The sequence below is a fragment of the Lonchura striata genome, chromosome 5 (assembly GCF_046129695.1).
Source record: "Lonchura striata isolate bLonStr1 chromosome 5, bLonStr1.mat, whole genome shotgun sequence".
In the NCBI taxonomy this organism is placed as follows: Eukaryota; Metazoa; Chordata; class Aves; order Passeriformes; family Estrildidae; genus Lonchura; species Lonchura striata.
The window spans coordinates 4,377,474-4,389,503 of NC_134607.1; the positions used below are offsets into that span (position 1 = coordinate 4,377,474).

Below are 12,030 nucleotides of genomic sequence, written 5' to 3' on the forward strand. Positions count from 1 at the left end.
GAGCCTTCCAATCCTGCATTTCCAGGTCCAATCCTGGTAGCCCTGAGGAATGGCCGAGGTGTTTCAGTGAGTCAGGGAGGAATGAGATTCCACTCGTGTTTCAGCAATGCCATGTTGCCTTGTCTCCACCTAACCTAGGTGTCCCCTGCGATGACGGTGTCAGAATCCAAGCACGCCCAAAGTGTGAGGGCCAAGAACCCGGGCATTCTGAGGAGGATGGTGAGTAGCAGATTTACCAGGTTTTGGCTGATGTGCTGTTAAGACTGTGCACTGATGTTTAGTTTTCTTTCCCTTGGCAGACCAAGAGGTGACAGCTGGAACTTACCAGACAGGGAGACGGCGTTCTTCTGCACCCAACAGGGATTTTCATCCCCAGATGTGTGCAAGATAAGTGGAGGGTTACGACCCACAGAGGGGGTGATAAGCAGGCTGCCAGGTTGGGACTCCCCAGGAGGGGTTTTTGAGTCAGTTTGGAATTGGGGATGTCCAAGAAGTGTCTCCTTAGGCCACATAAAGGCAAAAAGTGTCTGTTTTGATCTTAGTGCTGAGGCATGCAGGGCAGAGCAAGTTCTGGTGTGTGTCCTGTCACTTGTATCTGATGCCCTCTGTGTTGTTTGGTTCTCTTGGTCATTGCAGATATTCTTCTCATCAAAAGCTCTCTCTCCCTGTCCTGTGTCACGGGTGTCTGCACATAATACTCCCACAGCTGCTCTGCCCTGCTGCATAGCCTGTAATAGCACATGTCATGGGGACTTGAAATTTGTAATGCAGGGTGTAGTTGGGCTCTAGATTGGATTAGGAGATTGACATAACATGTTTGGTGCTGTTAAATTGTCCTCCAGGTGTTTGACACTAGTCCTAACTTCCTTTCAGATGCAGACAGTTCAGATCTGTGGCAGAGAGTCCCAGTCCTGGGGGAGGGTTTTCCCATGAGCAGGTCAGTCATTGTTTGCATTTGCAGGGGCAGCCTAAATGGTGACTGTGTTACAGCAGTGTTCTTTGCGTTTATTTTTAGGAGGTCCAGGCAGGTAGCAGCAGTCAAAGCCCTGTGTGCCCAGTGAGCAGTGGACAAAAGCAGATGTTTTTGTTCAGATTTCAGTTTTTGGTGGAACTGTAAGCATCCATTGTTGTTTGTGTGCTTTAGGGAATCCACTCGGAGTATGCCCAGCCCCTGTCACCAACAGCTGATGGCCTGGATTTCCTGTGTTTGTGAGCCCTCTAAAAATACTGAAGAACTCTGAGGTGAAGCCTTGAAATTTTGTATTTCAAGATGGCATCCAGGTAACCTTTGGCAATGGCTGAGGAGTTGTGGTGAGACGCCGAGGTAGGGAGGGGGAGCCAAGGTCCACTCGTGTTTCAGCAATGCCGAGTCACTTTGTCTCCTCTTAACCCAGGCAGACCCTGCGATGACGGTGGCAGCCTCTGAGCCTGGCCAAAGTGTGTGGCCCGAGCGTTCTCAGGAGAATGGCGAGTAGCAGGATTGCTGGGTTTTGTCCATTGTGCAGCTGAGATCGTGCAGTGATGTTTGGTGTTCTCGATTGTAGCTGAGCACGGGACCACAGCCCGGTGACCAAAGGACATTCCCCGCAGGCGAGGCAGCCTCCATTGCCAGGCCACGTGGATTCTCATCCCCAGATGCCAGAGAGATAAGTGGAGGGCTAAGGCCCGCAGAGGGGGTGAAAGCTGGGTGCTGGGAGGGCCTTTAGGATCAGCTTTGGGGGCAGGGATGTGCAAGAAGTGTCCCCTTAGGCCAGCTAAAGGCAAAGTGTCTGTTTTGATCTCAGTGCTGAGGTGCTCAGGGCAGAGCAGTTCTGGTGTGTGTCCTGTCACTTGTCTCTGGTGCACCCTGTGTTTTTTGGTCTCTTGGTCCTTTCTTTTCCTCAAAAGCTCTCTCTCCCTGTCCTGTCTCCTGGTTTGTCAAATCCTATCCTGTGTCACGGGTGTCTGCACGTATTTATCCCGGAGCTGCTCTGCCCTGCTGCATAGCCTGTAATAGCACAAGTCCTGGGGACTTGAAATTTGTAATGCAGGGTGTAGTTGGGCTCTAGATTGGATTAGGAGAATGACATAACATGTTTGGTGCTGTTAAGTTGTCCTGCAGCCATTTGATACTAGTCCTAACTTCCTTTCAGATGCTGACAGTTCAGATCCGTGGCAGAGAGCCCCAGTCCTGGGGGAGAGTGTTGCCCTGAACAGGTCAGTCATTGTTTGCATTTGCAGGGGAAGCCTAAATGGTGACTGTGTTACAGCAGTGTTTTTTGCCTTTATTTTTAGGAGGTCCAGGCAGATAGCAGCAGTCAAGGCCAAGTGTCCAAGGTTAGCAGTGGAGAAAAGCAGTTGTTTTTGCTCAGCTTTGAGTTTTTGGTGCAACTGTAAGCATCCATTGTCGTTTGCGTGCTTTAGGGAATCCACTCGGAGTGCGCATCTCTCTGTTACCAACTGGCTGATGGACCGGGTTTCATGCACGTGTGATGTTGCCGGAAGCATTACAGGACCCTGTGACAGAGCCTTCCAATTTTGCCTTTCAAGGTCCCCTCCTGGTAGCCCACAGGAATGGTCAAGGAGTTGCGGTGAGGCAGGGAAGAAGAGCGAGGGTCCACTCAAGTTTCAGCAATGCCATGTCACCTTGTCTGCCCTTAACCTAGGTGTACCTGGAGATGGTGTTGGCCTCCAAGCACGCCTGAGGTGTGTGGCCCGAGACTTCTTGGGAGACGGTGAGTGGCAGAATTGTCAGGTTCTGGCCCATGTGCTGTTAAGGTAGTGCACTGACGTTTGGTTTTCTTTCTCTTGGCAGAGCAAGAGATAACAGCCTGGTGACAACTGGAACTTCCCAGACAGGCAGGAGGCCTCGTTCTGCACCTGATGGGCATTTGCATCCCCAGATCTGGGCAAGATAAGTGGAGGGCTACAACCCACAGAGGGGATGGAAGAGAGGTGCTGGGTTGGGACCCCCCAGGAGGGGTTTTTGAGTCAGTATTGGAGATGGGGATGTCCAAGAAGTGTCTCTTAAGGCCACCTAAAAGGAAAGTGTCTGTTTTGATCACAGTGCTGAGATACACAGAGCAGAGCAGTTCTGGTGTGTGTCCTGTCACTTGTATCTGGTGCACTCTGTGTTGTTTGGTTCTCTCAATCCTTTCTTCTCCTCAAAAGCTCTCTCTCCCTGTCCTGTGTCATGGGTGTCTGCACATATTACCCCACAGCTGCTCTGCCCTGCTGTATAGAATGTAATAGCACAAGTCCTGGGGACTTGAAATTTGTAATGCAGGGTGTAGTTGGGCTCTAGATTGTATGGGGGGATTGACATAACATGTTTGGTGCTCTTAAGTTGTCCTGCAGCTGTTTGACACCAGTCCTAACTTCCTTTCAGATGCAGACAGTTCAGATCTGTGGCAGAGAGTCCCAGTCCTGGGTGAGGGTGTTGCTATGAGCAGGTCAGTCATTGTTTGCATTTGCAGGGGCAGCCTAAATGGTGACTGTGTTACAGCAGTGTTCTTTGCCTTTATTTTTAGGAGGTCCAGGCAGATAGCAGCAGTCAAGGCCATGTGTTCGAGGTGAGCAGTGCACCTGAGCAGTTGTTCTTGCTCAGGTTTCAGGATTTGGTGCAATTGTAAGCATCCATTGTTGTTTGTGTGCTTTAGGGAATCCACTCAGAGTATGCCAAGCCCCTGTCACCAACAGCTGATGGCCTGGATTTCCTGTGCTTGTGAGCCCTCTGGAAGTACTGCAGGACTCTGAGGTGAAGCCTTGAAATTTTGTATTTCAAGATGGCATCCAGGTAGCCTTTGGCAATGGCTGAGGAGTTGTGGTGAGACGCCAAGGTAGGGAGGGGGAGCCAAGGTCCACTCGTGTTTCAGCAATGCCGAGTCACTTTGTCTCCTCTTAACCCAGGCAGACCCTGCGATGACGGTGGCAGCCTCTGAGCCTGGCCAAAGTGTGCGGCCCGAGCGTTCTCAGGAGAATGGTGAGTAGCAGGATTGCTGGGTTTTGTCCATTGTGCAGCTGAGATCATGCAGTGATGTTTGGTGTTCTCGATTGTAGCTGAGCACGGGACCACAGCCCGGTGACCATAGGACATTCCCCGCAGGCGAGGCAGCCTCCATTGGCACGCGACGTGGATTCTCATCCCAGATGCCAGAGAGATAAGTGGAGGGCTCAGGCCCACAGAGGGGGTGAAAGCAGGTGCTGGGAGGGCCTTTAGGATCAGCTTTGGGGGCAGGGATGTGCAAGAAGTGTCCCCTTAGGCCAGCTAAAGGGAAAGCGTCCGTTTTGATCACAGTGCTGAGGTGCTCAGGGCAGAGCAGTGCTGGTGTGTGTCCTGTCACTTGTCTCTGGTGCACTCTGTGTTCTTTGGGTCTCTCAGTCCTTTCTTCTCATCTAGAGCTCTCTCTCCCTGTCCTGTGTCACAGGTGTCTGCACATACTTGTCCCACAGCTGCTCTGCCCTGCTGCATAGCCTGTAATAGCACAAGTCCTGGGGACTTGAAATTTGTAATGTAGGATGCAGTTGGGCTCTAGATTGTATCAGGAGATTGACATAACTTGTTTGGTGATGCTAAGTTGTCCTCCCTCTGCCAGCCCCTGAGGGCCTCCCCCTTCCCCTCCAGATCTTCATTGGGAAATCCCCCTGACCCCTGGCACCCTTCAGAACTCTCTGGGACCCCCCAAAATGATCCCCCAGGGATCAACCTTGAACCCTCTGGGACCCCCTGAATGATCCCCAGGAATCCAAATGGATCCCTGGGAATCCCCAGTGGCCCCCAGGACACCCTGGGACCCCTCCCCAGACCGGCTTGGACCCCTCCCTATGTGACAATTGAGAGACCCCCTCAAACACTCCATGCCCCCCTTCTGGAATCCATCTTCCACACCCCAGAGTGATGCCCCTGGGACCCTCACATCCCTCCCCATCATCCCCAAGAACCCTCAGAGCCCTCCCATGGTGGCAATAAAGGCTCCAAGCAATGACAGAACCACCTCTACTGTGTCCTGTACCTGCACTGGGAGCACTGGGAGGGACACTGGGAAAATCAGGAGGGAAGCGGGAACATTGGGTGGCACACTGGGAGGGAACTGGGGCAGCTGGGAGGACTCAGGGACTCCTGGGAGCGATCTGCCATGGAAAAGGAGACAAAGGGAGGTGAAGTCATCCCAGAGCCACGGGATATTCCAGACTGAGATCCCAGGGCCACCCAGGACCATGGCAGGAGCAGCCAGGCCAAGAGCCAGGGGCAGCTTTGGTGTGGGAGGCATCTGCAATTCCATTCGGAATTTCAGGAGGCCCCAGTGGTGGGCACAGGGCCATGAGCACAAACAACAGTCCTTTTCCCTGGGAAATAAAACTCGCCAGTCCAGGTTCCTGATGTCAGTTTGTAGGGCTCCCTTGGGACTGTCAGGGCAGAAAAATTTTGAGGTGGGGACAGCTTCGGTCTGGGACCCATCCTTCGATATTTGGATTTTTTGAAGTCACGTTCCAGCTGAGGGCCAGGGGCCCCTGGGCGCATACTCTGGCCCTTTTCCCTGGGAAAGAAAACTCACCAGTCCAGGTTCCTGATGTCACTTTGTAGGGCTCCCTCGGGACTGTCAGGGCAGCATAAGCTTGAGGTGGGGGCAAATGCTGTCTGAGACATATCCTTCTATGTTCGTATCTGTTGCAGTCAGCCGCCCGTCTAGGGTCACAGGGTCCTGTGTGTGAATTCCAGCCTTTGTCCCTGGGAAAGAAAATTCACCAGTCCAGGTTCCTGATGTCAGTTTGTAGGGCTCCCTTGGGACTGTCAGGGCAGAAAAATTTTGAGGTGGGGACAGCTTCAGTCTGGGATACATCCTTTGAAGTTTGGGTTTTTTGAAGTTAGGTTTCAGCTCAGGGCCAGGAGCCCCTGGGCACGTACTTTGGCCCTTTTCCCTGGGAAAGTTTGTAGGGGCTCCCTTGGGTCTATCAGGGCAGCACAAGTTTTAGGTGGGGGCAACTGGGGCCTGCCCTATATCCTTCTATGTTCTTATTTCTTGCAGTCTGCCAGCTGCCCAGGGCCCACAGGGTCCTGTGCACAAATTCCAGCCCTTTTCCCTGGGAAAGAAAACTCACCAGTCTGGGTTCCTGATGTCAATTCGCAGATTGTGCTTGGGATCTTCAAGGCAACCCCTCATCGACATGAGGGCAGCTTGGTTCCACAACACCTCCTTCTTCATTCAGATTTTCAGGGGGCATCCCTTCTTTTGGGGCCCCTGGCTCTTGGACTCTGTTGCTGGCCCTATTCTCTGTGAAACACGGCTCACCCTCTACACTTCCTGATGTCAGTTTTGAGGAGGTGCTTGTCTCTTCCAGGGCAGGCAGAATTCTTGCTGGCAGCAGTTTTGCTCCAGGATTAATCCTGTGCCATTCAGAACAAAAAGATGTTGAAAGTCACTTGGGGCCACAGACCTTGTGACCCGACCTCTGCCCTTTTTCCCTGTAAAACCAACCTCACCCTCCCTGTGTGTTGATGTCTGTTCACTCGAGGCGTGCTGCTCTCCAAGGGCAGCGGGAGTTCCTGCTGTTGGCAGCTGTGGTCTGTGAGAAATCATTCACTATGTGCAATTTTGGAAGCACAATTCCTGTTTGGCCTGGGGAAAGACTGTTAATTATCTTGGAAATGAAAATCTGGCACCCCATTGTTGAAGGGTCTGGCAAGGGGCTGTGTAGGGGAGGGAACACCCCACAGGACCTTTCTTCACCTCATCCATCACTCCTAGGTGTAGCAGCTCCCCGCGTGAGCAGCTGCTTTCAGTGCAGCTACCTGGGCACACCTGCCAGGAGCTATGGTCGGAACATCCAGCAGGGACCAGGGAGCAGCCGGACCCACCCGGGCACGGAGCATCCCTTTGAGAGAATGCCAAGGGAAGAGCCCTCTTGCCAAGGGGCAGCACCTGAGCAGGCTGGGCAGCATGTGGGGTTCCAGGGGAGAGCTTTCAACTTCCCCTTTTATTATGTCAGTCCTTCCCTAGAACCCCCAGACCTTCCACAGCACTCCCAGAAAAAAGAGGGGTTATGGAGAGAAAAGGGGTTTAAAGTATGGGGAAAAGCTTCCTTTTCCATTATTTCTTGCGTTCAGATAATGAGGAAACACACTTCCCCTGCAATTTTAATGGACTCATTTGAAAGAGTCCCTGACTTTTCTATGCTGTTAGGGGTGCTAATTGACAGGGAATCCCCATATTCCATTTTTTTCCAGTTTAAATAGAGGGGAAAACCTTGACAATGTTGTTTAGGGGATTGAATTAAGAGTAACCCTTTTTGTTGTCTTAAGGCTTAAACTGAGGGGGAAGCCCAGCAATCTCTCTTTCTTAAGGGTTTGGATTATGGGGAAAATCCCTCTGTCTTCATCACTGGAGAGATTGAAAGTGAGGAAAGCTTCTCTTTTCCCAATATTCTAGGGGATTAAAGGGCAGAAGCCATTTATTTGCCACATATCCATTTCAGTGGAGGTAACTTCCCCATTTCTTCATTTTAAGGGATTCACTTGAAGGGGGCTCTTCTAAAATGCTTTTTCAGCATTTAAAACTACCTTTCAGGGCACTTCTTTCTGTGCTCTAGGACTAAGTACCTCAGAGAAAGGCAAGCCTAGCACATACTTAACCTTTATGCTGCCCAGGAGCCTATTATTTTTCTTATTTTTATTTATAATGTAGTTAGTCCTAATTAGTAGCCCCAAGGAGACTTAGACTGTTCATATAATTAGTATTTTTCTCCACCCTTAGTCTCATGTTGAGTACTACTTAGTAGTCACTGAGGAATAATTATATAAGTTAACAGCAAATCACCCAGCTTATCTAGATATGCTGCCTAAAAACGAAGTTTTATTTCTTACCAGTTTTTTTGCCCTTTGGCTCCAAGCAGTTGTAGAAAAAAGAAAGAGCTGTCATTTCCCTGCAGAGTTTTCTTCTATATCCAGCTCTTTATTCCCCTTGAATTCAAGCCAGAGGAGCCAAACAGCTGCAGCTGCTCTGAGGGCTTTTCTACTCAGTGGGGTTTGCCCCTTCCCTTTTCCTGGGTGCCAGGGGAACGAGAGGCAGGCCCAATTGGGGGTATATTAACCCCAGCCTTTGCCAAGGGGCTTCATTCCCTCTGTGGCATCAGCTGGGGTCAGAGCTCTCCTCTCATTCTGGTGAAGAGGCTCTTTTAGCTTATCTCAGCTTGTTCTCTGCAGCTGCTTTTGGGCTTCTAATGCAACAGAGGCTTTGAAGATACTGTGAAGAAAACAACGTTGAACACAGGGAGTATTTAAATTCGTGGTTTGGGGTTGAGTATTCAGGGCTGGTAAGGTGCTTTTGTAATTTCTGATTTTTTTTTTTTTTTTTTTTTTTTTTTTTTTCAGGAGGAGTGTAATTCCAGGTTGTGTCAAGCACAAGATTTTTTCCAGCAGATTGATCATGATGCAAAAGGGATCTGCACTGTGTCAAAGATGATGTGTTAGATGGTGGATTCAGGTGAGTTGAGGATTGTGACTAGGAGAGGGAGAGTGAACAGGGTACCGAGTTAGGAGTTATCATGGTGGGGGTTTGCAGGCAGTAGGGTGAGAAATAGTGTGTATTTGCAAGGCTTTTCACAAGCATAGCAGAGGCATCCATGTCTCATACAGCACACAAGCTCATCCACTGAACTCACAGAAATGCCACGTAGCTTTGCCTCTCTAACCCAGGTGCCACTCATCATAACAGCCATACCTTGGACTCAGGATGAGGCTGGAGACTTGAGCACCCAGGCACACTCAGCAGAGGATAAGTAGTTGATTTACTGAGATTTGGCCCACATAACACTAAACTCACCCGTTGATTTTCCTGTTCTTTATTTTAGCAGACTAAGAGGCTAGCAGGCTATCTCCTCTGAGCCAGACTCAATTCAGGTCCAACGTGGATTCACATCACCAGTCATCCAAAAGATAAGTCAGGGCCACAGCCTGGAGATGGGAGCAGTGGCTTCCTTCTGCACCTGATGGGGATTTTCATCCCTTGATATGTGCAAGATAAGTGGAGGGCTACAATCCACAGAGGGGATGGAAGAGAGGTGCCAGGTTGGGACTCCCCAGGAGGGGTTTTTGAGTCAGTTTTGGAGATGGGGATGTCCAAGACGCGTCCCCATAGGCCTCCTAAAGGGAAAGTGTTTGTTTTGATCACAGTGCTGAGATAAACAGGGCAGAGTAGTTCCAGTGCGTGTCTTATCACTTGTGTCTGGTGTATTCTGTGGTGTTTGGGTCTCTTGGTCCTTGCAGACATTCTTCTCGTCGAAAGCCCTCTTTTCCTGTCGTGTCCCCTTCTTTGTCCTGTCCTGTGTCACGGGTGTCTGCACACATTTGTCCCACAGCTGCTCTGCCCTGGTGCATAGCCTGTAATAGCACAAGTCCTGGGGACTTGAAATTTGTAATGCAGGGTGTAGTTGGGCTCTAGATTGTGTCCGTTGATTGCCATAACATGTTTGGTGCTGTTAAGTTGTCCTGCAGCTGTTTGACACTAGTCCTACCTTCCTTTCAGATGCAGACAGTTCAAATCTGTGGCAGAGGGCTGCACTCCTGGGGGAGGGATTTCCCATGAGCAGGTCAGTCATTGCAGGGGAAGCCTAAATGGTGACTGTGTTACAGCAGTGTTCTTTGCCTTTATTTTTAGGAGGTCCAGGCAGATAGCAGCAGTCAAGGCCAAGTGTTCGAGGTGAGCAGTGGACAGAAGGAGTTATTCTGGCTCAGATCTCAATTTCTGGTGCAATTCTAAGCATCCACTCTTGGTTTCTTTGTTTTCTTTTAGGCAGTCTTCTTGCAAGATGTCTCTGGTCCGGATGTCCAAGGCCAGGTGGGTGCAAGCGTAAGGTCTGGCTGGGTGTGCTTTTCAGGTCAGGGGGATGTTGTTTTCACAGTATCTCAGTGTGGGTTTTTTTGCTTTGTTTTTTTGCAGGTGCTGTCGCTGCCCTAGCTGTGTGAAGGAACAGAGGCGAGCGGGTGAGTTGGCATTTTGGCACAGTGACTCACAGGTGACCCTTATGCAGCAGCATGCTAAGTGTGTACTTTTTGTTTTTCAGGTATTCTCCAGGCAGCCTGTGGAGTCAAACTGAGACTTCAGGTGAGCCGGGGCAGCGGTGTGTCGGAGTTTCGGGGATTCCTCTTTTCGTGGGCACTGGTTGCATTTTCTGTTTTGTCTTAGGCACCCTCAGGAGGAGCGTAGCTGAAGTTTGGAAACGGCAGCACCGAAGCGGATGTACAGAACGTCTCGCCATCCACATCCAACTGACATTGGATTCCATCCGGTTGTCTTGCAAAAGCTAAGTGCTGGGGCCAGTAGGTGGGAGATGGGGGGAAAACCTTTACTATCACAGGAGGCTATTTGATGTTAGCTTGGAGAATAGGCCCATAGTGGGACGGGCCCCTCGGGAGAAAAGGGAGAGGGTTTCTCCTCAGCCCCCAGAGTCTTCGCTGGGCAGGGCCGTTCCGATCCCTCTCCGCGTTCTCGTGACATTCGCATCGGCGGCCTTCTTTGACTCTTGACGTTGTCGTGGATCTTTTCACCATAGGAGCCCGCCTTCATGTCTGGAGCTATAGCTACAGTCAACCTGTAGTCATTTCTTCCTTCTCTAGGCCTACTGAGCTTCTTAGGTTTCCTCTTAAGTGCTTTGGCACTAACATCTTGAAAGGAGTTACATGTCATCACAAGTGCTACTGCCCTAGGGCTTTCTTTTCTTTGGCATCATCAGCCCATGGCTCATCTTGGGCTAAGAATCTTGGGTCCATAAGGTGAAATTGCCAGGCAGTTTCTGCTTCTGTCCATGTTTGCGTTGTCTGTGTCTGTGTCACGTTGTCTGTATCTTAGGCCTTTGTTACATCTCCATGCTTTAGAAGTATCATTTTGTGCCGTATTGGCCATATTTTGCTCACGTACCTTCCCAGATATCAATTATTCTGGCATCTTTACATATTTACTTTTTGGGACTGGACGACGTACATGAGATGTTCTCATCCATCTTCATTCTCAGTTTTGGTAGCCCTTCTCTTGGACTTTCGTACGGAGCTTATTAGCCCCTCATCACCTGACCACAGTAGTTCCGTAGCATCTGCCTTCTCAAAGGACATAGGGCTCAAAAATTAGTCTTCTGGAGAATTATATCAAGTCCTCACATATCTTGTAGCTCTGTCAGCTTACGTTGTATGCACTTATGTTGCGCCTACCTATGTCGGCTTCTATTGTATGTGCGTATGTTGTGCCTATCTATGTTATCTTATATTGTTTGTGCTTATACTGTATGTACCTATGTTGGCTTATGTTGTTTGTTCTTACTCTGTAAGTACCTACGTTGGCTTATGTTGTTTGTGCTTATACTGTATGTACCTACGTTGCCTTATGTTGTTTGTGCTTATACTGTATGTACCTACGTTGCCTTATGTTGTATGCACCTCTGTTGTGCCAATTATGATCGGAGCTGCCTTGCCCGGGCACGTAGTCACGCTCAGGTAGAGCAGTTATAAAGCTTTGCCGTTCATCTGTTCTCTACGGGGTTTGGGGTACAACACTGATGGGCCCAGAGCTGGTATAGCTCCTAGCTCTCAGATAGTCAGTCACTGACTGCCTCCCCTTGTCTCCTAGGTCCCCGGGTCCCTACAGAATTTCCTGGAATCTACCATTTGACATGGAGTTGCTGCGGTCAGGAGATGTGTTTAAGCATATTCTTCAGTGCAGCGTTTCACGTAAGGGTGGCAGCCAGCGTGTCAGCAGAAGAATGTGTGAGAGTGTGACTGTCTGTGTCTGTCTGGGAGAGTTTGTGTGTGCTTGTGTCTGCAGCTGTGTGTGTGTGTGTGTGTGTGGAGCAGTTCCAACCTTGTGTGTATGGCCTTTGCCTTTCAGGGGGGGTTTCATCAGGCAGGAGGATTTTTTGGGAGTCTCCGGAGCGAGTTGCCGTGAATGTGAGTTTGTGTGGAACGTGAAGGGGGCGTGCTCGTCAGCGGAGCGTTCTGTGCCGTTTTTGTTCCAGGTGCGTCCTAACAATAAAAGCGTTGTGGACTTTTCTGAAATGGAGACACGG

The 12,030-nt window shown here is 50.1% G+C and overlaps 1 long non-coding RNA gene across 1 annotated transcript; it reads left to right on the top strand.

The window, feature by feature from the left end:
- Positions 1-9,776: 9,776 nt before the first annotated feature.
- Positions 9,777-10,233, top strand: LOC144246304 (uncharacterized). Its single transcript, XR_013339978.1, has 4 exons — positions 9,777-9,812; positions 9,915-9,958; positions 10,039-10,079; positions 10,161-10,233. It is a non-coding gene; the product is annotated as an uncharacterized LOC144246304 (long non-coding RNA).
- Positions 10,234-12,030: the final 1,797 nt, after the last annotated feature.